This window comes from Carcharodon carcharias, chromosome 1, assembly GCF_017639515.1.
Source record: "Carcharodon carcharias isolate sCarCar2 chromosome 1, sCarCar2.pri, whole genome shotgun sequence".
NCBI lineage: Eukaryota > Metazoa > Chordata > Chondrichthyes > Lamniformes > Lamnidae > Carcharodon > Carcharodon carcharias.
The window spans coordinates 70,233,182-70,257,132 of record NC_054467.1 but is presented as its reverse complement, the minus strand read 5'-3'; the positions used below and the strand labels follow the sequence as shown (position 1 = coordinate 70,257,132).

Below are 23,951 nucleotides of genomic sequence, written 5' to 3'. Positions count from 1 at the left end.
ATGATTTGAAATTAATAGCTGCAGGCCACATTTTCTAGAGGTCAGGAAACCCAGCCACTAAGGAGAGGCTGCCACATGTAAGTGCTTTTTCGAACACTGTTTGTAGACCAGGAGGAAGAGAATAACTTGCCCAGGCAGCTCCTTAAGCAAACCTGCCATAGTCTAACTCCCCCAGCATTCTTCAGGCTGCCCCCATAATCTAGACACTCCCCTCTACCCTGACCAGGCCCTGATCTTTCCCTCCCTTCTCGCTACAGAAATCCTCCAACTCACCTCCTCAAAATGCCCTGACAGGTTCCAATTGCTAGGAACTGTTCCCAGCTACAGCATTCAATTAAATTGGTTTCCCACCCAGAAGCCAGCCAGGTGCCTGGCAGCCACCCAGACTCTCCATCTGGCTGGCTGGCTGCTGGTGAGAAATGAAATAAAGAAATGCTAATGAGGTCCTATTGTTAAATTTGACAGTACCTTCCGTGTTCCCAATGCTTCCGGGTTTCCCAGCGACAAACGTGTGACCTTAATCCCATCCCATCTCCTCGTAAGTATGATGTCCAATCACTCCAAGACTGCCTGTTTTGCGTTCACGGAAGGGGAATTGACATCCCACTGTCTTTGTTGCTGAGTTTCGAGGCTGTCAGCAAAATTGATCATATATGCTTAAAAGCATATTTTTAAAATTTGCAATTAAATAATCTCAAATGTATTTCATAGTAGAATCATTTGGGAGGGGAAAACATATCACTCAGAGTTATTTGGCAGTAAAGAGGATTGATTTACAAATCAACAAAGCAGAAGGATGCAATATAATGTCCTGTCTGTAATTCCTCGCAAAGTGGGTCTCCAAGCGCAAGTTAGATTGCCATCGGCCAACAGCAAGCAGAATTCAGATGATTTTCAGAGTGCATTTATTTGTACTACAACTGTACCACTTTTTTAAAATTCACCCTCAGTTGTCCTTAACTGTAGCAGTGCAGTTGCTACTTGTATCATAAATATACTGTACCCAAAATCCAGAGACAGGTCTAACCAAACCAAGGGAAAGAATACAAGAAAGATTTGCATTTGTAGCATCTTTCCCTACCTCAGGATGCTTTACAGCAGAGGGAGAATGAAAGTCCCATCACTCTGTTCCGGAGTCAGATTTGGCCCTAATACTAGAATTACGCTAAACAAATTTATTGACAAAGTGAAGCCAAATAATTTACAGCATCAATGTACACTTACAGTAATATTCACAACCCTCCCAGAATGAAGGGAATCTCTCGAAATCAGGGGTTCCGCCCTAAGTTCTGCTCCAGCAATCCACGAGTTTAACAATTTATCCTGCAAGTCCCCTTCTTTTGCCCTTTTCCCAGTCTCCTGGGTGAGAATTTTCCTCCCGTCTGGAGGGGGGGGTGGGGGGGGCGTTGTGCAGGGGCGGGGCACAGGTGGGCATGGACCCGATCGGTGCCCCCAATCAGGTCCCTACTGCCATTTTACGTGCACCCGGAAACGCTGAGCGCTCTCTGTGTGGGCAGGTGGGATTCCCTGAGTCAGGGCTGTGCTCTTACATGTATGCGCACAAAAGAGCGCAGAAATCTCCCTGAGGCATCTCTGTGATTAGCTTAAGTTTTAAACATCTAAATAAAGAAAATAAACAATTTTAAGACATGTCCCCTCATGTGACAGTGTCACATGAGCTGGGACACGTCAATTAATTTTTTTTTTTAAATTTTATTCAATTTTTAAACATTCATGAAACCTCATCCCGCCCATGGATGAGGTTCCATGAAAAATGCGAAGGCCGCCTGAGCTCTTCGCCTGCCTGCCAACCATAAGGTTGGATGGACAGCTCAGTTTATTAGTTTAATTAGTTTTTAAATGGCCTTAATAGGCCTTTGACAGTTTGGTGGGCACACAGCCAAGTCGGCTGCACGCCCGCCGAACTGAAAATCTAAATGATGCGCGGTGACTGCGTGCCCAACGTTACCCCGCATCATTTTACACCTTGGCGAGCAGGCCCTGACCCAGCTCGCCAAGCAGAAAATCCTGGTCCTAACCTCCAATCCCTTAATCTCTCATCTCTCATCTCCCTTTTTCTCTGAGAGCCCATTCCCTTTCTCTACCTCTCTCCCTAAGCCCCCATTCCACCTTTTCCATCTCTTCCTCTCTGAGCCCCATTTCCCAGTCATTTGTTTTACCCTCATTGCCCATTCCCTCTCACCTCCTGAGCCTTATTCCCCAGTCTCCATCTCCCCCAACTGAGCCCCCATTCCCTAGTGCAGGATCAGGAGATTGAACATTAAGGAAGAAATGGGGATAGGGGAATAGGGAGAGAAGGGGACTAGGGTCAGGGTTGTGAGCTGGCGAAGGGACAAGCATTTCCTACAAAGCTGGTAACAACAGCAACATAAATGGTGAGAGAAAAACTGAGAGGAGCAGCCAGTAAAGGCATGAATGAAGCGTGGGGACCTTAGTGAAAGATAATTTCCACTGGTGGGCAAATAGGGAACTAGGGAACAGAGGCCAAGGATTCTCATAAGAAGAACCGAGGAAGAAAATGGGAGGAATGTTCTTGAATTGAGAGCTATCACACTATGGGATCCTTCACTTCATGTGGTTTGTAGTCAAATTTAATTTTAAAAGGGGAGGAGATAAATTTTTGAAAAGGAGGAATAAAAAAGGATTTGAGATGAATGGAGTGAGTGCCAGCACTGGGGGCCAAATGTCCTCCTCCTGTCCTGTATTTTCTATAGCCTGTGAAAACTCTCTTTTCTCAAGACTGAACCCAGGAAGTGGTTTAGAAATGTTGATGCTGAGCCCTGTGAGAAGAGTCTTCATGCCACTCTGGCTCAGGTCAGTCTGTGTCGGCCAGTTTTGATGTGTGAAGTCCATGAATAAGAGGTTTCCAGTTCATAGTTGTCATCTTCACTCAGAACTGGAGATCAAGGAGACAGGTAGATGGATGGGGTCAATTAGTGGTATCAGCTGGGAGCGTGACAGCACCTTATTCTGGGGAATCTAGAACGTGGAGGGACAGTTTCAGGATCATTTAGGACTATGTCAGGACCAGTAAAGGCACGTCATATTCATAACTTTTAAAACAAACTGCACTCAGTGTGGAAACTTCTGGAACTGACATTTCTTTTTAAAATTGACAACGATGGGCTGCTAAAGATAGCCACCGAGGGTCACCGGACTCTTGGTCCCTGGGGAAACCACCCAAAAAGCTATTTCCTGACTTGAATAGATCGTTCTGAAACCAAGACAGTGTTTGTCTCAAATCCCCAGGGTGAATGTCTATAAACGGTAATCCAGGTTATGGCTGATCAACTTAAGCCCAACACCACACTTAGGGAGCTGTGAAAAACCATATAGTAAGGCAGCCTCATTGGTCTCCATATTTTGAATCTTTAAGTGCTGTCCGCAAAAAGACGCACAACAACTGCAGAAACAGCAGCAGCAGCAGTAAGGGCGGCAACACCAGTTCCTTAAGAGCTGGAGATCGTAACATTGTAAGGTCTTCATGTCAGTTCTTTTTCAAATCCACTAATACAGCAAACTGATCTCCTGATAACAAGACTTACAAGTAACTAACTCCGTAACCTGCAAAAATCCATCTTTTCGAGAGAATCCAGCAGCGACTCTGGTGTATGACTTTGGCTATTGAATTCACCTAGACTACATTTCAGGAGTGAAAATATCCTCTTCATCAGGCCTTCAATGTGTGTTTTCCAAGACAAGCTAATCACATGAATTATAAACAATTATTTTTTGTTGTATTTTTCTTGTATGTGAATGTGTTTGTTTTTAAGTGTTTTGGGGGGTGGTGGGTGGTGGTTGAGTGAGTGACGTAGTGTTAGATGTTCGGGTGAATGCATGAATGAACAATCCTGTTTACTTTAAACCCACAAAAAGCTTGCTGCTGGTTATTCAAGTCCACACACACCTCTTCCTTTTCAAAACACCTCCTGATTACGGACAGTAAGGGAAGGAAACAGTTCTCTCTCATCCCTACCTGTAACAGCTGAGATAAGGAGAAACTTCTTTACTCAGAGGGTTGTAAATCTTTGGAATTCTCTACTCCAGAGCACTGTTCAATATATACTCCATTGTTCAATGTATTTAAGGCTGAGACAGGCATATTTTTGATCGCTCGGGGAATCAAGGCATATGGGGGGCAGCAGGAAAGTGGAGTTGAAGCCCAGGTTCAGCCATGATGGTATTTAATGGCGGACCAAGCATGACAAGCTGTATCACCTGCTCCTGCTCTTATTTCTTATGTCTTTATGTGGTTATAATTTTTTTGGCTGCGGTTTCGGGATAAATTTCAGTGGGTTATGGGACTTCTACTAGTCACAGGTAGGATATCAGGGTATTGTAAATATTAGTACCTGTGAGTTATAACATTACTGTTGGCTATTAGGAGAATCTGACTATTATTAGTATTGTTATCAGTTATCAGAGCAATTTATGTGAATTATATTTAGCTATTGGTGGAATCGAAGTTAGCTCCACCTCTGATTTCCTCTCTGTAAATCATTCCCTCACCTTTGATTTCCACTCTTTGCCTGCTCACCAATGGCTTCCTGGCCCTTGGAAGATCTTGAACATATGAACATACGGAATAGGAGTAGGAGTATCCCATTCAGCCCCTTGAGATTGCTCTGCCATTCAATAAGATCACAGCTGATCTGTTTACGTTTCAAATTCCACATTGTCATCTACCCCCGATAACCTTTGATCCCATTGCTTAACAAGAATCTATCTACCTCTGCCTTAAAAATATTCAGTGACTCCACCTCCACTGCCTCCTGAGGTGAAGTGTTCCTAAGTCACACAACCCTCAGAGAAAAGATTTCTCCTAATCTCTGCCCTAAAAGGGCACTCCTAATTTTAGAACAGTGCCCCCTAGTTCTGAACTTACCTATAAGAGGAAACATCCTTTCCACTTCCACCTTGTCAAGGCTGTTCAGGATCTTAGATACTTCAATCATGTCACCCTTCACTCTTCTAAACTCCAGTGGAAACAAGCCCAGCCTGTCTAACCTTTCCTCATAAGACAACCCACTCATTCCAGGTATCAGTCTAGTAAACACAGTATTCAAGATGTGGTCTCACCAATGCCCTGTATAACTGAAGCATAATAACATCCTTACTTTTATGTTCAATTCCACTCATAATTAAGGATTGCATTCCACAAGCTTTTTAATTACTTGCTGTACCTGCATACAAACTTTTTGTGACTCATGCACTCGGACACATAGATTACTTTGCACCTCGGAAACCTGCAGCTGTTCTCCACTGAAGTGATACTCTGCTTTTTTATTATTTTTGCCAAAGTGAACAACTTCACATTTTCCCACATTATAGTCCATCTGCCAATTTTTGCCCACTCACTCATCCTATATCCAACTGTAGCCTCCTTATGTCCTCTTCATAACATACTTTCCTACCTCTCTTTGTGTCATACAGAGTTTCCTACCTATCTCACACAACAGCTACTGGTGTGAAACTACGAGCAAAGAATTTCACTCTGGGGATCCAATTTTTATAAGGTAAAAGGAATAGTATTTGTAGAAGTCATGTGATCAGATGTCACATGATCAGGTGTTATATGGTCAGAGCATTACATAATTAAAACCTCCAGCCCTTTAACCAGAATTGGCAACCCTACAATATAGATGAAGACAGTTAGAAGAAGGATTAGTAAAACATTTTTCACAAATAATTCTTTGCAGCTTATAAGTATGAAGCTGTGTGCACACTCCTTTTATCAGGGAATGGGATGTGGCAAAAGGAACCAAGGACAGATGTAATCCTGACCCCCTTCCCTGCCCAGGGATTGGGCTGGAAGATGGAGGGGCTGTAGCATCAGGAGGAAAGGCAGGGGTTGAAAGCCTGTCATCTTCCTGACTGCCCCCAATTAATTCGGCAGGGAGGGAAGCGGGTGATTGGGGGGAAGGTCAAAACTGGCCTTTCTGCCTGGAGGCCAATTAAGATCTTTAAGTAGCCAATTAATGGCCACCTAAGGACCTCATCCTGTTGTTGCTGGTATTCTACCAGCAGCAGAGGGGTGGGAGGCAAGGTCATATGAGGAGGCTGCCCAGTAAAAGCTGGTGGCAACCTTGTGGGCTCGGGGGAGGGAGGGCCTCCCTGATTGAGCACCCTGCTGTCCACATAGCACCCCCAACAATGGCAAAGACAACCCCTGCTGAAAGACACCTCCGCCCTGCCCTCATGACCAACTGCACCCCCCCAACCCCGCTCCCAATTTGCAGGTAAGCTGCCTGACTGGTCCGAGCAAGCTCAACCAACTTACCTGCACTCCAGGGCCTCCTCTATGCTGGCTGCTCAAGGTGGCCACCGCTCCCAGTGGTGCTGCTGGGACTGAAGAGTTGCTGGCCATCCGATTGACTGGCAGCTCTCAAAGGTGGAGCTTCCAGCCTTAAAGGCACGGAAACCCCGATGGCAAGCAGTTTACTGCCTGATTGACATTGAATTCCATCAGCATCTTCTATAACAGACATGGTGTGTCTGCCCTCCTACTTCCATCCGGTGGACAGCACCACCTCCAAGGCCATTAAATTCAGGCCCAAGAATACAACCAAATATCTCTTAAGAATTAAGAACTACTTAGAAATCTATGTTTTCAAAAATCTGGGAGATGTCAGTAAAGACAGGCTGCAGCACTGGATTGGGCCCAAAAACAGGCATGGGGATTACATTGCATAATTAATCCATACCCATTACTTCTGATGCATGCAGCAGAGAAACTTTGCTCTGCCTACTGATTTGCATGATAGCTAAACATACTGTTGTGTGGCTGCTCACGCAGGGGCAGAAATTTAACCAGTGCTAACACTACTTAAAGCTAGCCTGCATTTCATAAAGCCAAACTGCACCTCTTAAAGGGCCAGTGCATTCTAGCTCGAGCAGGTGCTAGAATTGATTGCCGAAGAAAATGTGAGCTTGAAGAACACTCAACAATGGCACAACAGGACAGATAAAATATGCCAAGATCTCTGTCCTGTGCTTGCATCCTCGTAGGGGTGGTGGATAGGAGGAGAGGAGTCCGCTATCCACAGGGAGCCAGGTGGCCCTCCTGAAATGGTGGTCAATGCCAGGAATCTAGCCTGAGGACCTGCATGCAATGCCACAAGAAGACCAATTAACTGAAAAGGAATGGTCAAGGTCAGTGAATTCATCCTCAAATGCCATCTCCCACCAACTGCACCACTAGCTTCATGCTCAGTGCACCACACCCCCATCACTCATCCACCAATAACCTCTATCAACACCAAGAATACATAATATTCATAGCTTCACCTCACCCTCAAAACTTAGCACTGTCTAGGTCAATATAAAAATTAATAATGGTAATGGACCCAGTGGAAATACCACTCCAAACCACCTCTTCATCTGAAAAACATCCTTATTCTTAACAAGCCTTCTGCATGTCACATTTCCATATGTCTCCCAGAAGTTGAGATATATAACGTCTGCTTGGTTACCTTGATCCAGCTTCTCTGTTACCTTATCAAAAAATTCAATGAAACTACTAAGACTAACAAATCCATGAAAGCTCTCATTGACTAACCTGTGCCTTTCCAATGAAAATTTATTTTATCCCTGATAATAGTTTCCATTAACTCCCCCTCCACCAATTTTAGGTTGACTGGCCTGTAGTTTCTTGGTTTACCCTTCTTCCCTTTCTTGAATAATGGTCCAACATTAGCAACCCTCCAGTCCTCTGACACTGCTCCGGTATCTAATGAAGGTTGAAAGATATATCTCAAACACAAAGACCACTGTTAATTTAAAAAACTGGTTATTATATAATTAAATAGAACCTACAGCACAGAAACAGTCCATCTGCCCTACCGGTCTGTCAGTGTTTACACTCCTACCAATCTAATAACCTGTTCCTACTCTACCCCATAATCTCCTTCATGTAGGTCTGCAATATCCCCTTAAATACGCCAATACTCTGCTTCAAAAACTCCATCTGACCGTGAGTTCCACATTGTCACTCAGTAATTTATGAAATTCCCCTAAATTCCTTGTTTCTCTATTAGTGGCTATATTGTATTTATGCCCCCTTGTTCTTGACTCACCCACAAAAAGGAACAATGTGGGCTGAATTTTACAGGCCACTGTGGGTGGGAAAGCAGGCAGGTGGACCTGTAAACTGTGCCATCAGTAGCATGCCCGCCACCTGCCCTTCCGCTCCACCCCACTGCGATCTTACGAGTGTCAGGCGAGGCATTGGATGGGTCACTCACCCATGACCCAGTCGAGGCCTTTAAGTGGGCAATTAATGGGCAATCATCCTGTCAATGCTCTGCTTTCATGGGCAGCGGAAGAGGCCAATCCTCAATGTGCAGCCTAGCTGGTCAGTGAAAGAGGAGGGGTGCCATTTTCTGGAATTGCCAATTGGAGGTCCTATCCCACAGTTCTCCCAGAGTTTTGCCTCCCCATGTCCACACTCCCTCACTGCCATCTCCAACATGCCCCCTACCTCCCCATCCTTCGCTGGGACCTGTCAGCCATCTGAATGTCCAGGTCCATTGCTGAACCGCACCTCCTTGGCCTACCCGCCTCATACTAATTAAAGGTCCATCGCCTGAACAATTAAAGCAGGCCAACCAGCTAAACATAGTTAATAAACTGGTTATTATATAGATGTATGATGTAGAGAGTCACATGATAGTGGACTGTGTATAGTAGAGCCTTTCCTTTCTGGTAGTAAGTCTATACCCCTGCTTGTTCCTTCAGCAGCCCCTCCTCACCCCTGACATTTACCCTGTGGTATAAGCGTGTTCGGCATAGGAAGGGTTAATGTGGGATTGAGGAGAACAGTACTACCCACAGTATGATATGGAGAGTCACATGATGGTGGACTGCGTATAATCGAGCCTAGCAGAAGCCAACATGGAGATATTACCTAGTTAGGGCTATAGCCTAGAGATGTATAGAGTTAAGTGTTAACAATAAACACTTAATGTTTAACTACACAACCTCCAGACCCCTTAGTGAGACACAGAACAAACCTTTACAACAGACACCATTTGCAGCCACTGCTCTGTTTTTCCAATGGTTCCTCTCCAGACATCAGAGTCACAGCCATCCCTGGCATTAAAGTCCCCCAAAAGAGTGATCTTATCTTCTTTAGTGTTGGCCATGAAAACTTCATCAAGGTCCGAATAGAATTTTTCCTTAACATCGTCATCAGAGTCATGGGCCAGGGCATAAGCACTGATGACGATGGCATATTGGTTACAGCAAAGCTGCAGGTAAAATGTCGAGAGTCTTTCATTTATAGAATTGGGGAATTCTGACAGTCTATTCTGGATGCCAAAATCAACTTCATGGGCACGAGGGTCACTGTCAGTCTTTCCTTTCTGGTAGACAGTGTATCCCGCTGCAAATGGCGTCTGTTGTAAAGGTTATAAATTAGGATATCCGCTCTGGCAAGTGCAGGAGAGCTCCTCCAGAGTGACCGTAGCAGAGGAACCTCTGCCCCAACTGTCTTCTTGTGGCAATGTGGCTCTCATTAGATGAATCCTGACCACATGTAGTTTGGTTGCAGAGAGGAGCCATCAGCCAGATGTGGACTGGATAGTCCTAATCATTGAGCACTCACCCTCTGGTTTGATGTGGTGGCTGAAAGGCTGCTGGAACATGGACTGGCACAGGATGAAAGCACCATGAATGCTGCCAGGTTAGCGGGCATTCACCAGCCTGATGTGCTGCGTGAGGTGCACACCATCTGCACGTTCAGTGAATGGTAACCTTTGCTTTTGTAGTACTTCTCTGCATTGAGATTCAGTGCCTGCAAAGCTACATGTGCAGGAGGTGGTGCCCTGTGCCATGGGGAAACCGCTATCTGCCAGAGCTATGTGACCACTCCACCTGCCTGTCTCTGTACAGAGAGGGCACCGTGAAGTCAGCTCTGTTGACAGAGTCTCTGTCACCTTTCAATTGCAGCAATGGATGGTGGTTTTAGATATGACAACTTTTCCAGCCTGGAAGGGTCCTGATGGTCACCTTCACAGCCACTAGCAGTGCCACCCTCACCCTGCAACAAAGCTGCAGGAAGAGAGGAAGAGTTAGTACCATTTTCTCAGATTGGAGTAAAGTGGGTGCTGGTGACCCCCAGAAATTTGTGCTGGGGCCACTCTTGTCCACCATATACATAGACGATTTGGACCCAGGAATTAGCAGTATGGTGTTGAAATTTGCAGTTGATACCAAATTGGGGAAAAGCCAAATATGTGTAGGACTGCACCAAAATACAATAATAGGGACTGCAAAATTCGCTTCCATATTGCCTGTATTTTTGATGCTACAGGTGACATTTTAGTACCAAAATGTCATCTGTGCCATTTCTGTTCACTCCCAGTACCACCTGCGCCGAGTGCCATCTCGGTTGCAAGAGATGGCAGAGACCAGTGAGCACCTCGTTCATGAATTGCAGATGGTGCGTACACAGCTCCTGGCCCAGATGGAGGTCAGAAAAATGCTTCCAGAAGACCCTAAATGGATAAGGCCTCCTTTTGGGGCTCTCCTACCCCTTCTCTTTTACGCCCTGTGAATAACCTGCCTTCTTGCTGCAGCCCAAGGGCCACTGCTACTATAGACAGGGAACAATTTGTGTGTCCAGAGCTCTTGTAATCACAAGGAATGCCTTCTCCATGTGCAGCACCACTCCCTGCAGTCTTCAACTGGAATAAACTCCTCCAAGCACCCAGCACGTACAGAAATTCAAACAGAACCAACAGGAAACTAACCTGCAAGTTGGATGGTGATGCTATTAAATAGTGTAGGTTTGGGGCTTTTCCTGCTGCTGAGCAGATGTTCAGCTGTGTTTAAAAGGGAGCATTAGCAGGAGCAGCACTGGCATCAAATTTGCATTAGAAGTTGACTGACATCACAGTTGCCTACACTGCTTGTTTTTGGTGCACGCTCAATATCCGTGCCAACACCCTCACCAAGATGGCACTCGGTGCAGGTGGTACTGGGAGTGAACAGAAATGGCACAGATGACATTTTGGTACTAAAATGTCACCTGTAGCATCAAAAATACAGGCAATATGGAACTGAATTTTGCAGTCCCTATTATTGTATTTTGGTGCAGTCCTACACATATTTAGCTTTTCCCCAATTTGGTATCAACTGCAAATTTCAACACCATACTGCTAATTCCTGGGTCCAAATCATCTATGTATACGGTGGATAAGAGTGGCCCCAGCACAAATTCCTGGGGGTCACCAGCACCCACTTTACTCCAATCTGAGAAAATGGTACTAACTCCTCCTCTCTTCCTGATCATTTTGCATTTGGACATTTTCTGACCAATCTGCTTCCTGGCCCCTGACTCCAAACATACTGGCACTTTATGAGCCTCTCATGTGACACATTTTGAAGGTCATTTGAAGATCCTGTACAGCCCATTCATTACATTGCCCTTTCCGGTACCTGTTCAAAGAGATTGATAAGATTGGTTAAACATGACTATCCTTTTAGAAATCCATGGTAATTTTTATTATATTGCTCATCCTAAGATGTTTCTTAACTAACCTTGTAGCAGATTCTAGTATCTTTCCCACCACTGACATTAAGGTAACTGGATGATAGTTTCCTGAGTTAGTGATATCTTCCTTTTTGAAAATAGGAAGGATGAGAGAGCCAGTTCTCTGCACTGTTCTTTTATCTATCGTATTTATGTATATTGATACGAATGCCTCTGCTGTCTCCTCCCTAGTTTATTGAGAATCCTCCTGTTATGACCTCTCTCACCCTGTTCCAAGCACCCATTTCTTGCTCTCTCCCTCCCATGATAGCCATTCTCTTAGCCCCTCCCCGCCAAGCCTTGATCTCTCACTTTCTCCCCCATGTGATAGCCTCTTTCCACCATCTCAGGCCCCAACCCCTTGCTCCCTACTCCCCATCTGATTGCTGTGGGCCATGCTCAAAGGTCCACTGCCATTGGTTTTCCAACTAGTCAGTCTCCATTTGGCCAGCTGTTGGCAGGAAACAGAAAAAGGAATTAGGTCATTAAATGATAACTCTGAGGAGTGGCAAAAATCCATCATAAAAAACATTGGGCAGAATTTTTAGGTCAGCGGGCGGGATTGGCAGCTCCGGGATCGGCCAGGGAATGGATCCCTAACAGAGATCAACCCCCGACAACCATTTCATGCTGGCTGGCCAATCAACAGCCAGCCAGCAGGAAGTGCTCGCTGAAATGCTCAGTGCTGCCAGGGTGGGGGTGGGCGCTGATGTAAGTGTGGGTGCGGGTAAGCGCTGAATGAAAGCTCCCTGAAGTCAGAGAGCAGCCTCAAGGAGCTGAAGACTTGAAAACAATTGAATAAAGATTTTAAAATCAGGAGAAAAGTATCCAAGCATCACAATCAGTCACTTGAATATATACATGATAAAAATGCTGTCCATAGATTCTGATTTATTTTTAGTTTAATAACGGAAACCTCATCCCGCCCTTGGATGAGGTTTCATGAAAAATGCAAAGTCCGCCTGGCCGAGTTGTCTGTCTGCCAACTGTAATGTTGGACGGACCACAAAAAATCGGAGACGATTGCAACTTCAATTACACTAACTGGCCTGTTAATTGTCAGCAGACATGCTTCCGACCTTTGCACGCGCCCATCGACCGAAATATCGCGTGAGTGCGGGATGGCGTCTAGACGCTCGCCCGATGTCGTCTTGCATGATTGCGCATCCGATCGGGTCGGGCACATGCCTGCACACCGACCTAAAGCTTCTGCCCATTATGATCCAAATCAGAGTCAGAACCGTTGCATTTGACACTGATCAGACAGAAAGCTGCCCACTTACCTGGATAGTTTTAAAAAAGCCAAACTTTTGATTCAGGATCCAATAGAAATCCATCAGTGTAGGAAACAATGGAGAGACTAGTGAAGAGAGTCAGTGCAGAGGACATGCTCCCTTTTCATGACATCAGCTGCTGTCGTGTTTAAAGGTCCCAAAACTTTTCAGTGCGTTAATGAATGAGTGTACGAGTGACGGGTGAGTAAATGGGTGAGTGTGTGAGGTGGGTAGGTGGGTGAATGGATGAGGCAGGTAGGTGGGTAGGTGGATGGGTAGATAGTCAGGTCAGTGGGGTAGCTGGATGGTCGGGGGAATAGTCGGGTCTGGTTGGGGAGATAGCCAGGTGGTCGGAGGGTAATCAGGTGGTTGTAGGGGATAACCGGGTGATCGAAGGGTTAGCTGGGTCTGGTTGGGGAGATAGTTGGGTGGTCAGAGAGATAGTCAGATGGTTGGTGGGGGGGGGATAGTCAGGTCTGGTTGGGGAGATAGTTAGGTGGTCAGGGTGATAGTTGGATGATTGGAGGGATATTCAGACCTGGTTGGGGAGATAGTCGGGTGATCGAGGGGATTGGCGGGTGGTCAGGGGGGTTGTCGGGTGATTGGGGGATAGTTGTATGGTCAGGGGCATAATCAGGTGGTCAGCAGGGTAGTCAGGTAGTCAGGGGGATATTCAGGTGGTCCTGACAATGGTGTATAGGAGGGATGTAGTGCCAAATTTTGAGGTGCAGGAGCTCTAAGAAAATGAATTGGCCATATCATTTCTATATCCACTCTGATATTATTTCCCTACTTATTAATCATTTGAGTCCCCAAACATCAGTAAAACTAAACTTTTCAAGTGAAAGATATTAGTGCCAGTAGGCATTTTATTGTGAACCAAGTGGTATTAATCTTTAGCATGGCTAGACTTTCATTATGCAACAGTTTAATTATTTAATTCAAGCCTATTAAAAACATGAATTACAGGAAACTTACTCACTTCTGACTGGGGGATGATATGTAGAGGGGCCACTGCTTGTCTTGATTTATATTAATCTAGGTGCTCTTGGCACAATTTTAAAATTTGAAGATAATGCAAGACTTGGAATTGTTGTGAACTGTGAGAAGGATAGTGATAGACTTCAGGAGGATATAGACAGGCTGGTGGAATGGGCAGACACATGGCAGGTGAAATTTAATATAGAGAAATGTGAAATGATACCTTTTGGTCAGAAGAATGAGGAGAGGTGGCATAAGATAAAGGGTACAATTCTAAAGGGAGTACAGAGCAGAGGGACCTGGGTGCATATGTGCATAAATCATTGAAGGTGGCAGGGCAGGTTGAGAAAGCAATTAATAAATTATACAGAATCATGGGTTTTATAAATAGGGGTACAGAGTACAAAAGCAAGTTATGAACCTTCATAAAACGTTGGTTCAGCCTCAATGGGAAGGATGTGAATGTTTTAGAAAGGGTGTAGAAAAGATTTACAAGAATGGTTCCGAGGATGAGAGACTTCAGTTATGTGCATAGATTAGTGAAGCTGGGGCTGTTCTCCTTGGAGAAGTGAAGATGAGAGGAAATTTGTTACAACGCGTTCAAAATCATGAGGTGCCTGGGGAGGAACTGTTCCCATCGAGAACTCTAAGTTGGTTAACAAAAGAACCAGAGGCAACATGAGGAGAAACTTCTTTATGCAGCAAGTGGTTTGGATCTGGAATGCACTGCCTGAACATGTGGTGGAGACAGATTCAGTTGCGGTTTTCAAAAGGGAACTAGATAATTATCTGAAGAGAAAAGATTTTACTGGGCTACGGGGAAAAGGTGGAGGAGTGGGACTGAGTTGCAGAGAAATAACACAAAGACAATATGCCGAATGGACTCCTTCTAAGCTGTAACCATTCTATGATACTAGTATAGTTACATTCAAGGAACTTGATAAACACATGAGGAAGAAAGAAGCTGAAGGTTACCCTGATAGTGTGATCAGGAGGGTGGGAGGAGGTTTGTGTGGAACATAAACACCAACACAGAGGAGGTGGACCAAATGACCTATTTCTGTGCTGTAAATTCCATGTACAGCTGCTAGTGGGGAGTACACACACTATATTGTGTTTCATAACCTCACGCCACCACAGCCTAGGAATTAATGTTCAGTAGGCAAACTCAGCAGGGTGTTTGGGGATTTTGATGCTGCTTTAGATCCTGGGAACCTTGAGCTTCAAAGACCCTGAAATGCCTGTTTATGAGAAAGCTGTGTGCAAGGAGTTGTAAGGTCTATATTTTTTACATTCAGGGAGTTGTACAGGAGGGTTACAGCTGTTGCTGCTGCTGCACATTGACTCAGAGACATTGAGCAGCAGCAGCGTGAGGCCTGGACCCTAGACCTGGGCTTCTCTCAGCCACCTCTTAATATCCTCAGGCTCCAAGTTCACAGTCACCCATGAGCTCCGGACATTCCTGCCAACTTTTACCATCTGGTCTGAACCCAACTCCAGGAACTCATGGCCAAACTTGCCTGTGTGCCCCATGTATTATCCATGCCCATTGGCATTGGGCGTGCTTGGTAGCATGAGTGGACAATATGCCAAGAAGGCCAAAAATTGGTTTCACGACATCATGAAACCAGATTGCAATTGTCTGCTCTGCTCATGAATGGCGGGCCATGTTTCCTGCCGTTGTACATCAGGAACTTCATTGTAATACATCTAACATTATAAGCCCAACTCATCGGAATTGTCCCCCCCCGCTGGATCATCTGAGCATATCTGCGGGAAAACACGCCATTGCAGAACACGTCTTGACAAGTCTGATGTGCAGAAGTTGGGACTTACCATCAGGGCCTTGCTCACATTACAGACATCCGAGGAGCAGAAGATGCTGGAACCCAACAGCAATGGGACCCTGGAGGAATGTCCTTCACATGCTGGGTAGATTTTAATGGACATGGCTCCAACACTCATGGAAGATGGAGAGTCACCATTGAGGGTCTGCTCAGTGTCTAGGCCATGGTCTGCAACGGATGATCATCGAGGGGGTGGAGAGGAAGGTCCAGCTGTGTTTGGGAGAGGAAGTGGACCCAGGGTGTGGGACTGTTACGCGACAGCCTTTTGGTAAAGCTGAGTTATTTAAAAATCCCAGAGGGGTACTTTACACAACTGTCATAACTTATATTTTTAAGTGGTATGTTTGAGATGCAACTCTAAATTCAGGAATCAGACCATCAGTTCTCGAGCGTTTTTTATATTAAACTAAATGAAACATTTTATTAAGTTACAACACATTAAACACATGCACATGGCGACAAATTCCTACTATCATAACTTTTAACAAAATCCCAGACTAATCTCCATTAAGGCAACAGCAACCTATAGATTTTAAGTAGACACCAGGCAAAGCATTTTCACTTAACAAATTCAAAATGAGGTTCCTTTCACTTTGGTTCCAGTGGAGAAAGATTTAGGCTTTCAGCTGCTTTGATCTTACATTGGTCTCTACTCTGTACATGAAAACTGCTATCCTTATACCTAGCACAGCTCATTGAATGTAAATTCCTATTGTATCACCAGCCTCTTCTAACAATAAAATCCCTTTCATAGTACCAATTTTATTAGTAATATAAACATATTGCTTGGTCTCTGTTAGCTAGATGCCAGGTTTCACTTGCCTTCTTGAATGCTCTATTCAAAAAATGCAAATGCATTCAACCTCTCGTACATCTCAAAACTAGTACACATCAAAGCACCCAGACTAGTTGACTTTAATCCAATTAAGACACACCCACAGACAAAACCGCTATTTTAAAATAATTTTTTCCCCCAATAATATTATATACATAGAAGAAGGTCTATGTTTGACTGGGAGAGGAAGGCAGATCGGGGGTGGGGGGGGTGGGGGACGGGGGCGCCGGGTGTTGACCTTGGGAGGGGGGATTGAAGGTGCCGGGGGAGGGGGAGAGTGAGGTTGAGAGGAGATGAAGACAGTATGGAGGGAGGACGGGTTAATGGGGGCAAATATGGCAATAGGGAAGGTAGGTGTAAGGAGGGAGGAAGGTGTAAGGGAAGGAGTTCAGAGCGGGGGAGGAGTCCGGAAAGAGGCAGAAATCTGGAGGGTGAATGAGTCCAGAGGGAGGAAGGAGTCCAATGGGAGGAAAGAGTCTGGAGAATGGAAGGAATCCAGAGAGGAGAAGGAGTCCAGAGAGGGGAAGAAGTCTGGAGTGGGGAAGGACTAAGAATGGAGGAAGGAGTCAGGAGAGGTATAAGAGTGAAGGTGGAGGAAGGAGTAAGGAAGGAAGAAAGACAATGAGGGGGAAGGAATCTGGTGTGGGGGGGGGAAAGAGACTGGTGGGGGGTGGGGGGAGGGGGGCGGGGGGGGGGGAAGGAGTCCGGATGGGGGAATGTCCAGGTGAACATGGAAGGGAGGAGCCTGTAGAGTGCATGACTGCCTCCTGGGGAGCAAAATGAGGGTGGGTATGGTATGAGGGAATGGTGAGAATGACCGAGGGCAGAGTGAGGCAGTAGGCTGGGAGGGTGAGGGTGTGATGGTATCGGTAGCAGGGACAGCGAGAATGGTTGGTGGGGACTTGGAGGCAGACACAGACCCTGAGAGTGGGAGGAGGAGGTTAACATAGATGGGGGTGTGGTTCTCGGGAAGGTAGGGAGTGTGCACGTTCTCCTGGACATCCCCAAAAGAAAAGGGTTGGGGCTGGTAGGTGACGGTGGAGAGGTGGAAGGTGATGCTGTGAGGGGCGTTGACAGTGATGGGGGGCAGGAAATGGGTAACTGGGGGAAGGGGAAGGGACAGGGGACCTCAAGAAAAACTGTACCACTACCCTGCTTGATAAATCGAAAGTGACCCAAGACTCGTGTTGGACAGGAACAGTAGCTGCATGGGAGTGTGAGCAGTGGGTGGGCGGAGATTCAGGTCAGCTCAGATGGACAACTGAAAGTGAACCCCAGCAGGCAGCATTCAAAATGCTCAGGACATTGCGATGAATGCGATAGGGAAGGATCTGCGTGGGACAGTGCTTGTATGAGGCTCTGAAAGACCTTGCCACACACACACTTCCCCCTCCAGAATCACTCATGGAACAGCTGTGAGCAGCCTAACTGCTAGTTGGGGGGTGTGGGGAGGGAAGGGATGCAGCTGGCTGACTCGCAAAGCCTGGAAATGAAACTGAAACACAACATTAGACATTATTCAGTGAAAGTGAATATATTTTCAGGTTGTAAAGTGAAAAATGTGTTTAGCCATGCAGCCAACTATAATCAGAAATTCTTAACTTTTCTACGCCTTAGACTTTTAGGTGCTGCCCTGACATCCGCAGCAGGGGTGAAGACAGCCTTGGTGCCTCTGATGACTTCGATGTGGGTCTTCTGGAGTGCCGAGCACTTGGGGGCCCCGGCTTGCTTTGGCTGTCCTCCTGTGGGCCAGGTGCTCCCTCTGCACTGACAGCGGGCAATGTTCAGGGAGTCAAAGGCAAAGGGGACTCAGAGGCAGAGGACAGCCTCTGAGAATCCTGAATGACCCAGGGTGTCCAGCTGTTGCTCCTCCTCCCTTTGGGTGCCCAGTGGTCCCAACCTGACTCCTCAAGGGGAAGAAGCAGCTGAAGGGAAGTCGAGGTGCCTCGATTCCCTCTCATGTTCCCACTGTAGGAACTCACCCATGGCTACCGTGATGGAGTGCATGTCTGCATGCATTGCCATATTCTGCTGCACCAGGGTCTTCACGGTGGCCGCCATCTTCCCTATGGAGACCTCCATACATGCACATGTGGGCACCGCTCCATTAGAGAGCAGGTGGATGCAATCCTCCAACTTGCATGCCACATTTCCAACAGCTCTGCATGACGTTCCCCACCTTCTGCTGACTCTCCACAATGAGGTGGAAGGCCAAGTCCAGAGGCTCACCACTGGACTCGGACCTCACAGATGCCTCTTCCCCAGCAGTCCTCCAAGTGCTGGGGAGCTCGGCTAAACATGCCTCCTCCTGGTGCAGATACATATCCGTGCACTGACTATCAGGTTGTGAACCCAAGCCTGCTTTAGATCTAGGTCCCACCGAGGTGTGTGTCTCTGTGCTGGTGGAGGGTGTGGATAAGCGCTGTGACGGGTTTTCCAGGCTGCTTATTTCCAGCTCTTCAGTGGAGGAGGTGTCCTCTTGGCTGGAGATCGGGACCTGGATGGAGCTAAGGGATTGGCTGGCTGAGGGTGTCGGTCACTTGGCGAGCTCCCTGTGAACCAAAGTAGAGATAATTAGAGCATGGCAGCAGATTCAAAAGCAGGAGAGAGAGCCCTCACAGTTGCGTTGAGAGAGGGATGATGTGGTGCAGGATTCTCACGTGGGTGTTTGCCGCTGACCTCACCATCATCGCAGGCACGGTCCACGTCCCCACCAGTCAGCATGATGGCACATTCTTCAAAGTGACTGAGAGGCCTAATGTGGGCCACTCCACCACCACCACCTGCCCGCCACCCCCGGTCTGGGACCTCCCCCTGCTGTTGTGAGCCAGCTTCTTCTGCATGGAAACAGATGGAGAGAGTGTGAGCAGGACACATGGCACTGCGTGGAATGTTTGTGTGGTGAGCGGAGACATGGACAGGATGAGGACGCAAGTTCCAGGGGATATGAGCCTGGGAGATGTGAGGGTGTGTGTGAGAGTTAGTGGTGCTGTCCCTTGAGGTGTGAGATCCATGTGGATGTGTGATGAGTTTGTGAGTGTGTGAGTTGAGAGTGATGAGAAGAGTGACTTACCTGGCAGAACGGGTGAGGCCATTCATCCTCTTTTGGCACTGATTGGCTGTCCTTTTTGGCAGGGCATTGATGCTGATCACCGCTGCCACCATGTTCCATGCTGGATTGGTGACCTTGCTTGTTGGTCTTTGCCCAGTATGGGGGTAGTGGACATGACGGCGGGCCTCCACTGCATCTAAAAGGTGCTTAATTGGCACATTTTTAAAACAGGCAGAGGGGGGCTGGGGTGGGGCTGCAGTTTTCTTGCCTTTGTCTTCTTTGCATCAGTCCTGGGATGGAAGCACTAAGAGGTATGCGCATGGCTGCACTTTAAATATGGCACCCAGCGTGATGAAATGGGAGGTAACGGCTGGTGGCAAATTAGAAACTGCCCTCCATCAAAGCGGAACGCGTCCTGGGAATGCATGATTAATGAGGCCGGATCAGGATGATACAGCGTGAAAAGCCACCACTGCGGCTGGCAGGAAAAGTGTTCTTTCTCCTGCTCCGCTTCTGCACTTAGTGCAAATCTGGCTCGTTTCCGCCCATAATAATGCAGGTAGAATTCACTCGACATAGTCCCTGTGGCGGCCGCCTCTGTGTCACAAGTCACACAGCTCCACATGGTTGCGAGAGGATTTCCCTCCAGTCCTGATTGTTGCCATCAATGAGCCAAATCCCCCTGCATGTTTTACCCCTGGAAACAAGTAGCTTCAACCTTAGAGGCAGCGAGGATTAAAATCAACAGCAATTTTACAGATTGAAAATCCAGTCAGACAATTCATGGAGTGGATTCCACTGAGATCAGTGGGAAGAAAAATTAAGTGGGCGTATAACAGATGGCCAATCTTAAGGCAGCAAACCCAAGATATATGAGCAGATGAAAGAGGTGAGTCGGAGAGCAGGTGTCAGAAACAGACACAGACATTCAAGCAGGAGACAAAATACCAGAGACAGGACTTAACTTCTGCAGGAAGTGCAGCTGGAATTTGAATCAGCTGCTTGCTGCTACTTAAAGTTGCATCTTTAAAAAATAAATAAAAGCTCTAAGTGTAGCAAGTATAAGTCACATGGTCTGTTGTGTAACAAGTACCTCCAGCCACACTGCATTTTATCGCCAGCCACACTGCTTTAAATAGCTTCTATACATCAAAATTGCTCATTGTAACAGCATTGTAAAAATATTTCTGAAGACTTTCTTTGGTTAATATTTCTAATAAAGCTTTATGTCTATTTATGATTTCACTAAGAATACGGACCAAAGGAAATAGAGTCATAGGGTGGAATCATCTGCTCCCGTTGATGGCGGGTGTATTTGGCAGCGTGAGCGGTTAATGTGGCGGGAAGGCCAAAAATCGGGTTCACGCCATCGTGAAACAAGTTTGCGATTGTCCGCTGCTGCCGCCAATCGTGGGCCATGTTTCCTGCCATCCAAAATTGGGAACGTAACTTTAATGCATTTGAGTCTCATCACTGTGCCTTCCTGTTGGAATCATTTTCCCACGCTTGATCATCTGGGCATGTTGACGAGTTTCACAACTGAAAATAAGCGACGTGCACCTGGCGAGCTGCATTTCGCTCGGGACTTTGAGGTTTGTGTACCTACCTTGCTTCGGGCAGGACTCGCAGTCATCAGTGCCAGGCTTCGCAAACAGCACCACATCACTTTTATGGAGGTTCACAGGCAGGTCTCTACCTACAAAACCAGCCATAAGGTGGGGGTAGCTTTTCAATGGCTGCAGGGCTAGGGCTTAATTGGGGAAGGGAGAGAAGGCCTTAGGCATGGGAAGAGGCTGCAGGGCCAGGGTTGTACTGAGGAAGGGGGATATCCTAGGCTTTGTGTGTGGGGACACATGTTGATCTGTGCAAGTGGCCTCAAGAGGCTGAGGGCTGGGGAGGCAGTCTGCAGAGTAGATGAGGCCAGATGGAGATGTGAGGGTGCGTGTGAGAGAGTGAGTGGTGATGTCTCTTGAGCTGGCATTGAGTGAGATGCCAGTGAATGTGTGATGGGCTTGTGAGTGTGTGAGTTTAGAGTGATGAGATGGTTGCCTTACCCTGGCGACTGATCACCACCGCCATCACATCCCAAGCCGGAGTGGTGACTTTGATGGGCTTCCTGCGACCAGACCGGGGGCAGAGGATGTCGTAGCGAGCCTCCACACAGCCCAAAAGGTGCTCCGGGGACACGTCAGAAAACTGGGTGGGGAGTTGCGTGCTGCAGTTTTCTTGCCTTTCGGGGCCATGTCTTCTGTGCAGCAGCCCTGGGCTGGAAGCACTGAGAGATGTGCGCACAGCTGCAGTTGAAATATGATGCCCAGCATGAGGAAGTGGCGAGGTGATGGCTTGGTGGGTGAATCGGAGGAAGCTCACCATCGAAAAGGCATGACTGTATAAATAAGGAGATGATATGGTATGAAAACCTGCCATTGCAGCCGGTGGGTAAAACGTTGTTGTACACACCTGCTATGACACTTAATGCAATTCTGGGATGATACTTCCCATAGAGTAATTTATGGCACAGAAGGAGGCCATTCAGTCCATCTTGGCTCTCCTTGGAGCAATCCAGTGAGTCCCATTCCCTCACTCTATCCCTGCATTCTGTAAGCTTATTTCCTTCAAGTGCCCATCCAATTTCCCTTTGAAATCCTTGACTGTCTCTGCTTCTACCACCCTCATGGGGCAGAGAGTTCCAGGTCATTACCATTTGCTGCATCAAAAAGTTCCGCCTCACATTCCCCCTGTATCACTTACCCAAAGCTTTATACCTGTGTCCCCTGGTCTTTCTACCATACACTAATGGCAACAACTTTTCCTTGTCTACCTTATCCAAACCTGTCATAACTTGTAACCTCTTGTACTCCATGAACATACCTACGACATCACTACACTACACTTGGGGACTGAGTTGCGCTGAGTGCTAAGTAATTCCTTACTGAAGTCATTTTTTTGAAAGGGACTAGGATTTCCAGCAGGAACATTATAAAACAGAATTGAAAGGCTGATTCCTCAAACTAATTCACACATTTTGACCATCAGCAACATGATATCAATTTTAAAATTCTCATCCTCATGTTGGAATTTCTTTATGGCCTCACCCCAATCTCTGTAACCTTCGCCAGCCCTGAAATCCTCCTAGAGCCCTGAGCCACTCCAACTCTGACCCCTCCTGTGCCCGTGCCCATTCAGTCCCATCAATGTTGGCCTTGCCTTCAGCCACCTAAGCTTTGGAATTCCCTCCTTACATCTGGTGGGGAGTGGGGGGACGGGGGGGGGGGGGGTAGTTTACTACGTTAAAGGCTTTACATAAATGTTGTTACATAAATGCAAGTTGTTGTTGCCAAGCAGCAATAATCAAGATTTCACCAACTGATTTAGGAGAGAAATTAGGCACTATCTGTCCTCCAACAAATCACAGGCTAGCTTTGCACTGTGATGCTTATGGGGGCGAGCAACCTGGCCGGCCTATTGGTTTAGTGAACAGTTCTCATCAACAGGAAGCTTCAGCTCCAGCACAAGGTCCCTGCTCCATCCAATCTACCCACTCTCTGTTCGCACCAATAGATTTGGCTTGCAGCAACAGGTAGACCATCTTTTCCTGAAAACAGGACCCAAAGGGCTGGTGTCACTATACTGGCATGCCACCCCCTGCTCTCGTACACAAGTCAGCACAAAATGTGTAATGAAAACGAGAGCTTCCAGAAAGCAGACACAGCTGGGGATATTACAGCTGCTCTGCAGCAATGTGACAGCTGTGTAGGGTGCAGTTCTACTCAAACAGGCTTCTCCTAGTTCTCAAATTCAGCAACACTTTTAAAGCTCGAAACCTCATCTTGCCTGGTGTTCAATAAGGTTCGGTGCTGTCTCCCTCCCACCCTGCCTCTCTCTCGAAATAAAACCATTTCCTATGGTCTCCCTCGCTATGTTTCAGGAAGTGCCTGTCATAAAATATTCACTTTTAATGGTATTGATGAACAAGGACCTGTCCTTGATTACTTGATGAGAACTCCACTTAAAACACTGACCCCAGGCGCTCTGAGCCTACCAAACCTCCCGAGCCCTTGGGCCCTGGTGTTTGGAACCGTCTGGACCCCCTTCTTCCCAGGCCTGGTTGGAAGTGCCAGAGAAGCGCTCCGCTGCGCTCTGGCAGCACTACACCCCTGGCAAGTAGGCAATTTGTAACCTCTCTGCTCCGTGGAGTTATTCACTAAAGCAGCTGCTGTGTACTTTTTATTCTCTTCCCTTGTGTTTTGTAGCTGCAGTTCAGGTTTTTCCCCTTTTGCCTTTTGTGCAGGAATGGTACCCGGGGGTGTTGCAATGGCCCTGCAATTTTTCCAGCCCAATTGAAAGCCAACTTGTTGCTCCCATTAACCACCGATCTGGCTATTTGACAAATCGGGTATCCACTGTT

The 23,951-nt window shown here is 46.8% G+C and overlaps 1 protein-coding gene across 1 annotated transcript in view; it reads left to right on the top strand.

Annotated features, from left to right (window-relative positions):
* LOC121276333 (transmembrane protein 154-like) overlaps window positions 1-3,555 on the top strand; it is a 66,786-nt gene extending 63,231 nt beyond the window's left edge. Inside the window, exon 7 of the mRNA XM_041185001.1 lies at window positions 3,538-3,555. The gene's annotated coding sequence lies outside the window, so the exon portion shown is untranslated. The remainder of the gene's footprint in view (window positions 1-3,537) is intronic.
* The last annotated feature ends 20,396 nt before the right edge of the window (window positions 3,556-23,951 follow it).